The following is a 15,899-nucleotide window of genomic DNA, read 5'->3' as shown; positions in this document are numbered from 1 at the left end:
CTAAATCTCAGTTACTGGACTATCAGCTGTAGGATTTGCTTCTGTGCTTTTTAGAAACGTAGATTTCTACAACATTCTTGGTTTAGGAGGTTTGCATAAGGCCCGGTTTTATTTTTAAAAGCTCCCAAGATTATACTATTGGACATCTAGATTTTGAAAACCTATGTCCTATGACCATATTTCTCAAAGGGTTAATACCACAGTAGGGACCAGGGAACTCTGGAACAATCCAGGGTGGACAGTAGTAGCCCCAAGTGTTTTTAGGGTTCAGTTGATTTCAGTTGGCAGATCAGGCTGTGTTTTCCTGGGGCAACTTTGTGCTAGCTGTTTCTCATCTTTCTCATGGTTTTCTTTCATCTTTCATTCTATTTTTTTGGGGGGGGGGGTTAGAGTGCACACCCAACAGTGCTCAGGGTTTACTCCTGACTCTGCCCTCAGGGATCACTCATGGTGGGACTCAGGCGACCATCTGTGGTGCCTGGAATTGAACTGGGTTAGCCATATGCAAAGCAAGCATCTGACCCTCTGTACTATCTCTCTGTCTCCTGGCCCATATTTATTATTTTTGCTTTTGTCATTCTCCTCATGGGAGCAAGAGCCTGACTTGGACGTGTCCATTTTCAAAATAACAGGAGTATGGCCACCTATCATCATCATGCTCTTCCTGATTTTTCTTGTGTTCAAGTTTACTTGGCCAGCATCTCATTAGACAAAACAATCACATGCATAAGAGCTTCCTATATAATTACATGTCACAGGGTTTGAATTTACTAAGGGATAAAGAAATGGAACTATTGATTCATATCTTGTGTTCTCTAAATTCTTAAATCAGCATATCAAAATTATTTGTCTTTTCTATCATCCTTGGGGATAAAGACTATTTTCCAGGGCTGGAGCAATGGTACAGCAGGTAGGATGCTTATCTAAGGGAAGTTGGGGATAGAACCCAGTACTGCTGTGTGCAAAGCAAGTTCCCTGCCTGCTGTGCTGTCTTTTTCGCCTTGAAGGCATTTGCTTATTTGTTTGTCGGTTTTGGCCAAACCAGCACTGCTCAGGGATTACTCCTGGCTCTGCACACAAGATACTCTTGATGGTGGTCAGGGAACCAAATAGATGTTGAAGATCAAACCTGGGTTGGCTGTATACAACTTGCTGTGCAGTCTCTCCAGACTTTGGATGCATTTTAATTTATTTTTATTAATTATGTATTTTGGGTTTGGGGCCACACGTGACAGTGCTCAGGGCTTACCTCTGGCTGTGTGCTGTTACTCTTGGTGTGGGTTGGGGCACCACAGGGGATGCTGGAGATCCAACCTAGAGTCAGATACCCTATATGCTGTACTGTCATTCCAGTCTTCACTAGGAGCATTTTTAAAGCATTTTAAGAAAGGCCTAAGGAGGCTGGGAAAAAAGCTCAAAGGAGCATATGCTTTGCATGAGAGAGGCCCAGATTTGATTCCTGGCACATCATAGGCTCTCAGCATTGTTGGGAGTGACCTCCAGCATTGTACAAGGAAGTAGCACCCGCTGGCTGTGCCTCTCTCTTCTCCCCTCCAAGGAACTGCATCAAGAGGGAAGTGATCTCTTTATTAAGCTTTATTACGTTTGGGGGTACTGGCGGAGGGACAAAGCCACGCGGCTTCCGGGGCCGAGATCTCCAAGCCTACTCGGATTGGAGTTGAGCATCCTCCACCCAGATCCTCCAAATTCCAGTAGACGGGGGTCACACCCACCACCTGGCCCCCTGGTGCCGTGTAATGCCATCAGCGGCCAAGACTCAGAGACTAAAATCCAGCTCCCGGACATCTGACATCTTATCAGGACATCTTTTTATGACATCTTATTATCTCATTCCTACTTTGGACAAACTTGCAGGCTATGTAATGTAGCCTGCCCACAGGGCAGAGTCTGGCAAACTCCCCGTGGCGTACCCAATATGCCAAATACCAGTAACAATGATGGGTCTCATTCTCCTAAAGAGCCTTGAATATAATCTCAGGGCTAGGATGAAGGAGACGTTACTGGGGCCTGCTCGAGGCAATCGACGAATAACAGGATGATGAATGAATGAATGAATTACGTTTGGGGAATCTTTTTCACAGCTTCTCAATGACTAGAAGACTGGGCCCTGGGAGAATGAGAAGAGTATAAGGTTGTGGGGCATGTTTCCTAGGTGATAATATTCTCTGGTCAGGGAATTAGCAAAAGGACTCTGTGGTGGGTTGGGGATTCTCCTGCCTTCTCTTGATGAAGAAGCTATACTTTTTCTTCTGTGGCAATGAAGGCCACTCTATAGACTTTGTAATTGCTTAGTAATTGCTTGACCATCTTTGACTCCCCATTACATCTCCCGCAATATACTTTTGTTGTTACTTCTTTGTTTGGGGGTCACACCTGGTGGTGCTCAGGGCTCACTTCTGGCGCTGTGCTCAGGAATCACTCCTGGTGCGGCTTTGTCAGGGGACCATGGAGGGTATTAGGGATACCTGGGTCAGCTACATGCAAGGGAATTGCCCTACCCACTGTGTCTCTCTGGTCCCTCACTTAATATACATTACCAAAAAAATTAACAATACTTACTCTGGGGGATCAAAGGGCTAAAGTGCATGCTTTGCATGCAGAATCCCCAGGTTCTCTTCCTGGTACTGGAATAGCACAGCAGGTAGGTCATTTGCCTTGCACATGGCTGACCCAGGTTCGATTCCCAGCATCCCATATGAGCACCGCCAGAAATAATTCCTGAGTGCAAAGCCAGGAGTAACCTCTGAGCATTGCTGGGTGTGAACCAAAAAAAAAAAAATTACTTTAGAAATTCCTTGTTTATGAGGGTTAATGTGTCTTGTTTTCATCAGACTTATAAGAAGCCTCATAGAATCAAGGAGCTTACAATGAAAGGAAACTCTGTGGGTTCAGTGACCAAACTCATGCATTATTGATAAAAAGCAAGTATCCAGACCCCGATTTTAGTTTCTTGGGGTGCTATGATATTGCCATTGGCTGTGCCTGCTCCTTTTCTTTTGTGTGTGTGACCTAGTACAGAGTATTCTCTTGTCCTTATTTACCTGCAGTCAGATGCAAATTTATCTGGAGGTTTGGTTTTGTTTTGTTTTGGTTTTGGGCTACGCCCAGCGGTACTCAGGCCTTACTCCTGGCTCTGCACTCAGGCATCACTCCTGGTGGGACTCAGGGGAGCATACCGGGTGCCAAGGTTTGAATCTGGGTTTGGCTATGTGCAAGGCAAATGCCCTGCCCTCTGCTCTGGCCCCTGACTGGTGGTTTTGATCATAGGCTGTCTTGGAAGGTTTTTACTTCTTCTTGGTAGTTTAAGTGGAATGATCACAAGTATCAGCAACCGTTGTCTCTCTTGGTGGTTGTGGTGGGGGTCAGGAGGTAGTTAGGCCATACCGGGCTGTACACTCAGGGTAGGCTGTATGTAGCATCAGATTGTCTTTGGTTTTTGTTTTACTTTTTTGGGCCGTACCTGCCCAGGCTCAGCACTTACTCCTGGCTCCGTGCTTAGGGATCACTCCTGGAGAACTCGAGGGACCTTTTGGAATTCCAGAGATTGAACCTAGGTTGGCTGTGTGCAAGACAAGCACCCTAGTTGCTACTCTATTGCTCTGGTTCCCAACAACTGTCTTTGTGATTTAGGGCTTCCTGAAAGACTGTTGAAGGTAGATAAATCACAAAGATATGAATTAGAGCCTATAAAGGAAGAAGAGAAAGATCACTTCCACATAAAACTTGGATGTTTGTAGGCTATGCCAGGTTGGCCACTTGCAGTGCAAGTGTCCTACCCGTTATACTGTTGGCTCAGTTCTGGACCTTGCAGAATGAGAACGAAACCTAGGAACCGGGGATGTAACTCAAAGAGTAAAACATGTCTTGTATGTGCAAGGCCCTGGGTTTGATCCCCAGCACCACGAACTTTCCTACTCTTATCACCAGTGGTTGTGTCCTGAGAGCCCAAGCACCAGTGGTCCGCAGCAGGTCCAAGTACAGCAGGATGTAGCCCCTATGACAAAACAACCTGTTTCTTTAACTAGTTGCATAACAAACTCCCCGGGCTGGAGCAATAGCATAGTGGGTAGGGCGTCTGCCTTGCACGCAGCTGACCCGAGTTTGATTCCCAGCATCCCATATGGTCCCCCAAGCACCACCAGGAGTGATTCCTGAGTGTAGAGCCAGGAGTAACCCCTGTGCATCGCTGGGTGTGATCCAAAAAGGGGAAAAAACAAAACAACGACAACAACAAAAAAATAAGCTTTCCTAAAACATGGTGACTTAAACAGCCACTTTACACTGCTCATGATTTTTGTGAGAAATTCAGGGGTGTTGTTTGGGCCTTTGATCACATGTATCCGGGTATCTGAAGTGGAAGACCCATTTCCAGGGTGATTTTTTTAAAAATTCACATGCTGGTTACCATGGTGCTTCCTGACATCTCTCTTTCTCTGCGTTGTATCTCTTTTTAGATCATCTTTATATGGTTTGGATTTCCCTTAGCTTAATCATCTGCAGATAATTAGACAGTTTTACGTGGAGACTGGTAGACACCATGAAACATTTTCTGCCATTTTGAAAGTAGGAAAAAAAATGGGTTCCTGTTTAGATGTACTGGATGAGTGGTATGAGAAGATTAAGGGATAAAAGGAAAACTGAGGTTTCTGACCTGCATACCTGAAGGATAGAATTGCTGTCAATGTAGAAAAGGGGAAGGCTATATGCAGTACAAGATGAGAGACGAAAAAGAGGTCAGTTTTGAACAGGTTGAGTTTGAGATATTTATCCAGGCAGAGCGAACTTCATCTTCTCTCCGAACTGAGGTGCCTGTGTGAGTCCTTCCTGGTTTAGATTCAGTCCTCAGCCTTTTCATTAGAAAACACAGGCCGAAGGGATAGTACAGGGGGTGCTGATTAGAAGAAAAAAATGTAATTAACTTAGTTAAGATTTCTTAGCCTAAGTTGAGGAGTTGGGATTTGTAGCAAGTTCTGATAACTATAATCCTCCATTTACTAAACTTTAGGCTTCTTGGTCAGTTTTGTTTGCTGCTAACTAACTTTAGTTAGCTTATAAGGTAAACGATAAATATTAGTTGGGTGATTGAACAAATGAATGAATGCTGTTTCCCAGCACTTGACCTTTGAGCATTTAAATTATTAGCTACAAATGTATCTATTTCTTTCAAGGTCATTTTGACCTAAGTATTTTCTGAATCTTCTCAAGGTTGGCAGTGATAGAACAGCAGGATTTAGGAAATGCTTGATTATTTGGCCATAGCCTACAGGGCTCAGAGACTACCTTTTCAGCTGTTTTATGGGGTCCCTTCCCTTGGTGATTGGGAGATCAGCTAGCGCTAGAGATTAAACCCTAGCCTCCAGCATGCGAAACATGCATACCAGCCCACTGAGCTTTCTCTTAGGCCCCTAGAAAATTTTTGTTTTGGGTAGATGTGGTAGAGGCCGGCAGAGTCTGGCAAACTCCCCGTGGTGTACCCAATATGCCAAATACCAGTAACAATGATGGGTCTCATTCTCCTAAAGAGCCTTGAGTATAATCTCAGGGCTAGGATGAAGGAGACGTTACTGGGGCCTGCTCGAGGCAATCGACGATTAACAGGATGATTTGTGATTTTGTGATTTTGTGGTAGGGGAATTGGGTCACCCCCACAGTGTTTAGTTCTGACTCTGGCTCTGTGCTCAGTAGCTACTCCTGGCATTGCTTGGAGATCATATGGACAATAGTGATCAAACTGGGCTGTGGCTAATATAAGACAAGTGCCTTAACCATTATACTATCTCTCTGGACCACCACCAGCAGAAAAAAAAAGGGGGCAGGGGGCTAGATAACCTTTTTTCCACTTCTCTCATGATTATGAGTCTAGTCACCTCATGATGGTGAAACTAATTCGAGTCAATCGAACTCTCCTTGAGCATAGGGTAACTTTGACTCTAATAAAAGTTTGGTGTCTTTCTTTTTAATTTAACTTTTTAACTTAAGCATCATTATTCACAGGAATTGGGTCTGAGTTTGGTCTTGGAGGGTTGTTCTACTTTGGATTCTATAACAAAAATGAAAGAAAGGTGGTCTCTTAATATCCTTGTTATCCATTCTCACTGCTCAAGGGCATTTCAGCATTCCTACACCTTCTAACCAATCGCTGTTCCTACTTTCTGTGTTTACTTGCTCTTTATTTTGGTCTTTTCTTGTTATGGTAACTAGTGTTTGTTTAGATAGTAAATTCTCAGATTTCCAAAGCAGATCATAAGCACTTGTGGCCGTAGCTGCTGTTCTGGAGAGGAGAGGTCACGCGTGGCATTGCAGGGCCAGGGATTGGACCCAGGGTTTCACTCATGCCATGTACATGTGCTGCCACTTAAGCCCAATATTTTTTTTCTTAGGTGCCCACTTTAGCTTATTTTACTCTTATAGTAATAACTTGTGTCTATTTCCTACTCAATAAATAAGGAAGCAGATAGTTTCACAAAGGCCAGCTATAAATGAACTTCAGAAAAGATACTGGAAATAACAGAAAACTGTTTCAAGTTTTCAGTCAGCTCTGTGTAATTTAATGATGTATCATTACAGTGTTGACAGAAAAAAAAATGAGGGCCAAGGTATGCGAGAACCTGGTTTTGCTATACATTGTGGCTTAGAGCCTGTTTCCAAGAGTCCCATGTTAAGTAGGACTTATTGTAGGACTTATTGTACTTGACATGAGTAACTGCTTAATAGGTGTTCGTGAAAGTAATTAGTATCTTATAAAAGTATTAGTACTTAATTTACTACAAATGATAATTCTGTTCCTTTGTCCATGATTTCTTTGATTTTCTACATTTTATCAATCACCTTGTCTTGGCCATTTTACTTCTTGCCTAAATCTGCTCATCTTAAACGAATTCTTCTGCTGTGTTCATCCTCTCACTTTAAGATTCTAATGAGAATTCTTAACAGTCTCATTCCTTACCTCATTCATATCAATCATATCACCAGTCAGTGTAATTCTTCTAAAATACAAATCTGTGTTTTATTCATTTATTTGGCTTTTGGGATCACACCTGGCGATGCTCAGGGATTACTCTGCACTCAGGAATTACTCCTAGTGATGCTTGGGGGACCGTATGTGATGCTGGGAATCGAATCTGGTTCAGCTGTGTACAATGCAAATTACCACCTACTGTAATATCGCTACAGCTCCAGATCTGTATTTTAAATGTACAGCTTAAGAGTTCACATTAAATATGTTTATATTGTTATGTAGTAATCTCCAGATCTTTTTGTTTGTTGCATATTGAGGCTGGAGGGCTGGAGTGATAGCACAGAGGTAGGGCGTTTGCCTTGCGCAGCTGGCCCGGCCGAGCCGGGTTCGATTCCTCTGCCCCTCTCAGAGAGCCCGGCAAGCCCGCTGGAGCAAATCGATAAACAACGGGAGGACAGTGCTTACAGTGTATTGGGGATCAAACTCATTCCATTAATTGGATTCTGTGACTTATAATATTGTTTGTAATGCTTTTCCCTGCACATAACCAGTATTTTCCACACCAATCACCAGTGTACCCAAGGACCCCAGCACCCCTCCCTTTCTTTTATTCCTTTTTTATTTTTTTATTTTTTGCTTTTTGGTTCACACTTGGCCATGCACAGGGGTTACTCCTGGCTCTGCGCTCAGAAATTAACTCCTGGCAGTGCTCGGGAGACCATATGGGATCCTGGGAATCGAACCCGGGTTGGCGGCGTGCAAGGCAAATGCCCTATCCACTGTACTATCTCTGTGTCCCCCACCCCTACCTTTTAACCCCCTCCACCAACTCAGTTGTGTTTATCAATTCTTTCATTGTGTTCCCTTTAGCCCTTTGTTGCTGCCTGACTGTGTATCTTTAAAGTCCGCATATGAGAGAGATCATTCTGTATGTATCCCTTTCTGACTGACTTCACTCAGCATGATGTCCTTTCCTTCCATCCATTTTGTGGCAAATTGGATGATTTTTTTCTTTCTTAGAGCTGCACGGTATTCCATTGTGTGTATACACACACACACACACACACACACACACACACACACACACACACACACACCACTACTTGCTCCACTCATACAAAGTTTCAAACCCAGGTCTTCATGCCAGGCATTCACTTTTGCACTGAGCCACATCCCTAGCCTCCCTAGTGTTTTCTTATCTGGCAAAATTAAAACTCTGTAACTATTAATCTCCCTACTAACCCCTCCCTCCAGCATCTGGTAGCTACTATGTTACTTTCTTTTCTGTGGAGGTCCTTAACTTTAGGTAACTCATTAAGTGGACTCATATGATGTGTGTCTTTTTGTGACTAGTCCATTTTACTTAGCATAAGGTTCACCTATGTGAAAACATTACAGGATTTCTTTCCCTTTTTTTTTTCTTCTTTTTTTCTTTTTGGGTCACACCCAGTGGTGCTCAGGGGTTACTCCTGGCTTTACACTCAGGAATTACTCTTGTATTCATCATTCTTGGTTTTTTGTTTTTGTTTTTGTTTGTTTGGTTTTTTTTGTTTTTTTGCTTTTGGGGTCACACCCGGCAATGCACAGGGGCTCCTCCTGGCTCTGTGCTCAGGAATTACCCCTGGCGGTGCTCGGGGGACCATATGGGATGCTGGGAATCGAACCCAGGTTGGCCGCGTGCAAGGCAAACACCCTACCCGCTGTGCTATTGCTCCAGCCCCATCATTCTTGGTTTTTTAAAGACTGATATTAGAATTTTTATTAATATCACATCAGTAGTGGAGTTTTAGATGTTGTTGTCAGTGTTTAATTTTTGTCCTTTTAAATTTAAGCACAGTAAGATAGACAGTTACAAAGTTGCTCGTGATTGAGCTTCAGTCATAGAATTTTCCACCACCCTTCCTTTCACCAGTGTATATTTGCCACCACCATATTCCCAGTTCCCCTCTGGCCCTCCCCGTCCTCCCTGCCCCCTCCGCCTCCTCTATGGCAGGTACTTTTCTCTGCTCCCCCACCTCTCTCTCATTTTCCTCTAAGGCACTGTAGCACTGTCCTCCCGTTGTTCACCGATTTGCTCAAAGTGGGCACTAGTAACGTCTTACAACAAATCGTGAGACTTGCTGTTACTGTTTTTGGCATATTGAATACGTATCGGAGATCTTGCCAGGCTTTGCCGTGAGGATGAGATACTCTCGGTATCTTGCCAGTCTCTCCGAGAAGAGCAGAGGAATCAAACTCGGGTCGGCCGCATGCAAGACAAATGCCCAACCCACTGTGCCATCACTTCAGCCCTTAGGCACTATGGTTTGCAATATTGTTTCTGAAAGGGTATCATGCATATCACTTTACTTCCTCTCAGCACTCAGTTTTTGTCCAGAGTAATAATTTCCAACGTCATTGTCATAGTGGTCCCTTCTCTGTCCTAACTATCTTTATCTTCCCACTTTGTGGCAAGCTTCCTACCTCGGACCAGCTCTCCTGGCCCTTGTTTCTACTGATACTTGTCCATTTTGGGTTTTGTTTATGGAAAGCACCTAGTGGTACTCAGAGGCTTTGACTGACTCTGTGCTCAGGGGTAACTCTTGGTGGTGCTCAGGGGACCCTGAGGTTCCAGGAATAGCAGCTGGGTCTCCAGCATGTAAAGCTTGTACTCAGCTTGTTTAAGTCTTTCTTTGTCCTGCTGTCAATTCTTTTTTTTTTCACTTTCTTCTTTTTCTTTTCCTTTTTATAAATTTATTTATTGAATCACCATGAGAACAGTTACAAAGAGTTCGGGTTTAAGTCTCAGTCATACGATGATGAAACACCTGTCCCTTCACCAATGCCCATTTTCCACCACCAAAAACCCCAGTATATGCCCCATCCCATATCCTTCCCCTATCTCTGGGGCTGATGATTTCCACATTACTCTATCTCTACTTTGATTTCATTCAATATTTCGACCCTTGACCCACCATCATTATTTGGGATTTTCCCCCAACACTCAGATCTGCTGAAAAGACAACCATAGACACGCTGATTATGTATAACATGTGATGTTGTGTGGCTGCAAGTAGTGGCCACGCGATTTTGGAATTCTGAAATTTTAACAATTAAATCTGGAGGGATTTCTGCCAAAATCTGCTGAGTTCTGAGATTAGTTCCTGAGTCTCTGGGATCATGTCCATTAAGCAGCTTGATCAGGAGCCTGAGAGGCCATTCATGGGTGGCGACTCAGGGTCTTGTTTGAGGGGTAAGGAAAGGGCCGGCCCCACCCCCAACCCGTGAGGCCCCCTTGTGTCTCGTCACTGTGGGCCCAAACCTGACTGTCCAATGGCCTCTGGAGGATGGAGGCCTCTGAGCCGCCAAGAGGGAGCAGGCGGAGGGACAGCACTCTTTCCCCCTGGGATGGCCCAGCGCGGGTAAACTACTGCAGGGACCGGATGCATTTCTGCCAAAAGCCACTGGGTTTTGAGATTTGTTTCTGAGTCTCTGGGATCATGGCCATTAGGCAGCTTGATTAAGAGCCAGAGAGGCCGTTTATGAGAGACGACTTGGGGTCTTGTTGGGGCGGTCCGGAAAGGGCCAGCTCCACCCCCCTCTCGTGAGGCCCCATGTGTCTCATCACTATGGGCCCAAACCTGGCTGTCCAATGGCCTCTGGAGGATGGTGGCCACCGAGCCACCAGGGGGAACAGGCCAAGGCATGAAACCTATTCCCACCTGGGGTGGCCCAGATCCAGTAATCTACTGGGGGGATTGGACACATTTCTGCCCAAAGCTGCTGGGTTCCAAGATTTGTTTCTGAGTCTCTGGGATCATGGCTGTTAAACAGTTTGGTCAGGAACAGGGGGCCTTGCTTCCAATTATATAGCTGAGCCAGAGGTGATTTGTGGGTGTGTCTCCCACGTACCTAACTTTTGGCCATTTACTTTCTTGGTAAACTTGGCCCCAAGTTGTTGGGGTCTGGCCAAAGGCACAGCAGCAATTTTGGGGTATCTAGAAGTCTGAAGGTGCCATCAGGTTGCTGATGCACTCGCCTCACAGGTACAGATTAACCTGCTGGTGGGACCATACCCGTTGTCCTGCTCTCAATTCTTGTGGATATTTCCCCAGAAGTTAGACTTCCGATGTTACAGTAATTCTATGTTTGACTTTTTTGAGGAACTACAGTACTTTTCTTCTGTAGTAACTGAAATGTTTTGCACCTTACCATTAGTGTACAAGAATTTCAATTCTCCATATGCTTGTTAATACTTGATATTTTATTGTAGTTATTTGGTGGTAGCCACCCTAATATGTGTATGATAATATCTCAATTTGGTTTTGCTTTGCAGTTCTTCTTTTTGTTTTTTTGGACCATGCCCAGAAATGCTCAGGAACTCCTGACCTGGTGCTCAGGGATCAATCCCAGCAGTGCGCAGGAGACCATGCAGTGCCAAGGATCAAACCCAGTGCTCTTATATGCAAAACATGCATGTCAGCCCTTCAAAGCCATCTCCCTGTTCCCTGCATTTCCTATTTGTTTCCAAATTGTCTTTCTGCATTGATATATGGGGAATTATTTCTAGGCTCAGCATTCTGTTCTGTTGGTCTGTCTGTCTTTATATTAACATCACTATTTAATACAAATCTATCCATCACCACCCCCGCGTTGATCCCCCCTCCCCTGCATCACCCCTCCACCCTGTAGATTCTGCATAGAAATCCTCATCACCCTCAGGATAAAGTAAGACACTGATCCTATTTACTGTCTCTGCTAGTCTCTGTCTTCACTGCTCACATCTCTGACCTCTTTGCTTTCTGTCTCCACTCTGTACCAGAACTGTACAGACTTCTTTCAGTTCCACAAATGCGATATGACCCTTTGCACCTTTGGGACTCTGTATCACCTCTTCCCTCTGGCTGGAAAAGGATCTTCACCCTTCTTATTGGCATGGCCAGCTCCTACTTACACAGCTAGTACTTTCTCTGGGAAGCCTTTTCTGATATTCCAAGATTGCTTGGATATTCTTCCATTTGCTTCCCATAATCCAATTATATGTATGAACGATGTTACTTGTGTAGAGTTTGGGTCATACCTATAGGAGTAAGGCATTCTGGAGAGATTGTACAGAGGTTAAGGCACTTGTTTTATGTCACTGCTGCTGTAGCTGCACAGTGCTTTGAATCCTGGCCCTACATATGGTTCCCCAACACCATCATGTGTGGCTCTTGAGCACAGAACCAGGAGTTGTCCCTGAACTCAGAGTCAGATGTGGCCTTGAGTACTGCCAGGTATGAGCTCCCACCTTCCCAAAAAAGAATTTAAAAAATTTGGGCTGGAGAGATAGCACAGCGGGTAGGGCGTTTGCCTTGCACACGACCAACCCGGATTCGATTCCCAGCATCCCATAGGGTCCCCTGAGCACCGCCAGGAGTAACTCCTGAGTGCAGAGCCAGGAGTAACCCCTGTGCATTGCCGGGTGTGACCCAAAAAGAAAAAAAAAAGTGTGTGGTGTTAAAGTCCAGAGTCTACCACCCCTCAAGGACAGAGAACAGAGCCAGTAATGCAAATCACATAGTGAGGTTTATTTTTCCAGCTAGCTGGGTCCAAGTCCCCGCCCAATGCACCAGGTTTCGACAAGGACCCCGTGCACTAAAGTCAGGTGAGTTTTTATACTTTTTTTTTGGCCAGCGACATCCAGCCCCCTCCCTAACAGTTACATTCCGGAGATCTAATCTTATTCTGGGGATGTAATCTTTGACAAAAGCATCTGGTTTTTCTGCTTTTCTTGTTCCTGAAAGAGGCCCAAGTTACTCAGAGCCTATCATGGCAGTTCTCCGGCTAAGTGGGTCCTAACAGTGGGGGTCTGGGGTAATAGTACAGCCGGTATGGTGCTTGGCCCTGCCTTGGCTGATTCAGGTTCAATCCTCACATCATATATGTTCCCCCGAGCACTGCTAGGAGTAACTCCTGAGTGCATCGCCCAGGGTAGCCCTTAAGTGTTGTCAGATGTGGTCTCCCACCCCCCAATCTGTGGGACAAAGCTTAATCATACATCTTTGAATCTTACAAGTAAAGAGGGTTTGGGTCACACCAATGGTACTTGGAAGTTACTTGAAGCTCTTTGCTCGGGGATTGTTTCTAGTCATGCTTGGGAGACCACGTGGCACAGGGCACCGAACTGGCATTGGCCTCACTCAAGGCAAAAATCTTAATCCCTGCACTATCTCTCCAACCCCCCAAATTATTCTCTCTCTCTCTCTCTCTCTCTCTTTCTTTTTGGGTCTCAGTGATGCTCAGGGGCTACTCGTGACTTTGCATTCAGAAATTACTCCTCGCATGCTTGGGGGTCCATATGGGATGCCTGGGATTGAACCCGGGTTGGCTGTATGCAAGGCAAATGCTCTCCTGTCATGATGTCCTGTCACTCCAGCCCCAGAAAATTATTCTTAAGGCACTTTTCTGTTTTTGATTTTAACTTACATTAATGATTGAATAGGGAGGGGGGTTCCAATCAAAAGAGGGCACTTGGAAACTGCCTCCATTTTTTAAATGTTCTCACTCTTGTACACTTCATAGTTATTGCTCATTTTACTAGATTCTAGACTTAGAAGTTTGAGAAAGACCTGGTGCCTGCTATCAAGATTTAGTGCAATGTGACAAACAATATAGAAGTATGTACAGGTGGTTGAAGTGGTACAAAAGTATGGAGTGGGTATCAGGAAACGCTTTCCAAAATCAGATAGGTGATGGTACTTTTTTGGGTGGATGGACCACACTTTCAGGGGCTTACTCCTGACTCTGTGTTCGGGAATCACAACTGGTGGTCCCAGGGTACCAAATGGAGTTTCAGGGGTCCAGCCCAAGTTGACCACATGCAATACAAACTCCTTAACTCCTATACTCTAGCTCTGATCTGGGTTTAGAAGGGAAAGAGAATGAACAAAGCTAAAAAGGGGAAGAGTCTATTCTGGGTAGTAGATAAGCATTTTATATGAAAGCAGGGATGTGTAGTTAATTTTTTTTTTTTGGTTTGTGTGTATGTGTGTTGGTGTTGTTGGGGGAGGGCATATCTGGCAGTGCTTGGGACTTACTCCTATCTCTGCGCTCAGGCATCACTCCTGGTGGGCTAGGGGACCAAATGGGGACCTGGGATTGAACCCAGGTGAGCTGTGTGCAAGGCAAGTATCCTACCATCCCTCTGACAATGAGGATTCACATTATTTATTATGTGGTACTGGGAATTGAACCCAGTTCCTCCACATACAAAACTTATATTCTACCACTGAGCCATATCCTTTGCCCAGAATTTAAATATTCCTTTTTTTGATGGGTGGGGCACAACCAGTGATAATCAAGGGGTCACTCCTGGTTTTCCACTCAGGAATCACTCCCAGCAGTGTTTGGGAGATCTTACGAGATGCTGGGGATCAAACACAAGTCGGCAGTGTGCAAGGCAAATGCCCTACTGGCTGTTCTGTCACTCCGATCCAGAATTTAAATATTCTAGAAACAAATTTTAGATTTCCTTTTATCTTTCAATCAGCTTATAACTACTGACTTTTAATCGAGCTGAGCCCGAGAAGCGTCCTGCGGTAGAGGCCAAAATGTGGCAGATTTGGGCCTTGGCAGATATATGAATATATGCTTGTCGTGACCGTGGAACCTCGAGCTGAGAACAGGAGGCCTTTGGAGCACAACCTCCCACGGGGCGCTCTTGAGATGCCTGTCCTGGAATCACCCAGGGCAGCCACAAAGCTTTCTTGTCTTCTACAAAGCAAGCCAGCAGGATGGGATGTCTGCTAGTCTTTGTGTTTGGAGCCAACCAACAAATATACAGTGGCCAGCACAATGGCATTGTTGGGCTACAGTGAAAACTAGGTCGGGGCCCAGGCCCTCCTCTGGACGTGGCCCATCCAAAGAATCAAGGTTTTCAGTTTTTTGGAAAGAATATCGATGTTTTGGTTTTGGTTTTTGAACCACACCTGGCAGTGCTCAGGGCTTGCTGCTAGCTCTGTACTCAGGAGTCACTCCTGGCAATGCTCAGGCAATGCATGATGCCAGGGATGGAACCCTGGTTGGCGATTTGCAACGCGAGTGCCTTATAGTGCTGTCTTTTTGGGCCCTGCCCAATTTAGCTTTTTGGCACTAACACATATTTCTGTTGGTTTTCTGATCCACTTGATGGCACAGAAGATCCCAGGATCTTTTCCTGTTGCTGCTCTGATCACCTCAGTTTGAAATCTGCTTATCTTTGCTGTTTTGCTCTCAGTTCTTATGTCACTCAGTTGGAAAAGTCTTTAGAGTCACTTGCTGTATTTTCTTACTCTAGTTCAGTTTTTCATGTCCATAATGACACTGTATCACGGTATCACGGTCCTCCCGTTGTTCATCGATTTGTTCGAGCGGGCCCAGTAACGTCTCCATTGGAGACTTTGTTGTTACTGTGTCTGGCATATCGAATACGTCACGGGGAGCTTGCCAGGCTCTGCCGTGTGGGCGAGATACTCTCGGTAGCTTGCCGGGCTCTCCGAGAGGGGCGGAGGAATCGAACTCGGGTCGGCCATGTTGGCTGCGTGCCAGGCAAACGCCCTACCGCTGTGCTATCGCTCCAGCCCAATGACACTGTAAGACATTTTGATCTCCTCTCCTCTGGACTCTTCCAGTGCCCTTCAAACCTTCATCTAGTGCCTCCTCTATCATTCTGCCAGAATCTTTCTTGACTCTTGTTTTGGTTCTGAGTTGCCATAACAGAGTATCACAATGTGTGTGTATCTTATGCCAACAGAAATTTATTCTCTTACATATCTGAAGATATGTAAGAGTCCAAAATCAAAGTACTGACAAGACCACAACCTCTCTAAAGGCTCAGGGTCATCAGATCCTTCTTTGTCTCTCCCTAACATTTGGTGGGGATCCTTGGCTTATAGATGTCACTCAGATCTATGTGTCACTC

The 15,899-nt window shown here is 45.0% G+C and overlaps 1 protein-coding gene across 1 annotated transcript in view; it reads left to right on the top strand.

Annotated features, from left to right (window-relative positions):
• TESK2 (testis associated actin remodelling kinase 2) overlaps positions 1 to 15,899 on the top strand; it is a 137,055-nt gene that overhangs the window by 100,350 nt on the left and 20,806 nt on the right. The window lies entirely within an intron of this gene.

This window comes from Sorex fumeus, unplaced genomic scaffold (genome assembly GCF_029834395.1).
Source record: "Sorex fumeus unplaced genomic scaffold, SorFum_2.1 ptg000082l, whole genome shotgun sequence".
Taxonomy (NCBI): Eukaryota; Metazoa; Chordata; class Mammalia; order Eulipotyphla; family Soricidae; genus Sorex; species Sorex fumeus.
This window is presented reverse-complemented; position numbering and strand designations above follow the sequence as displayed.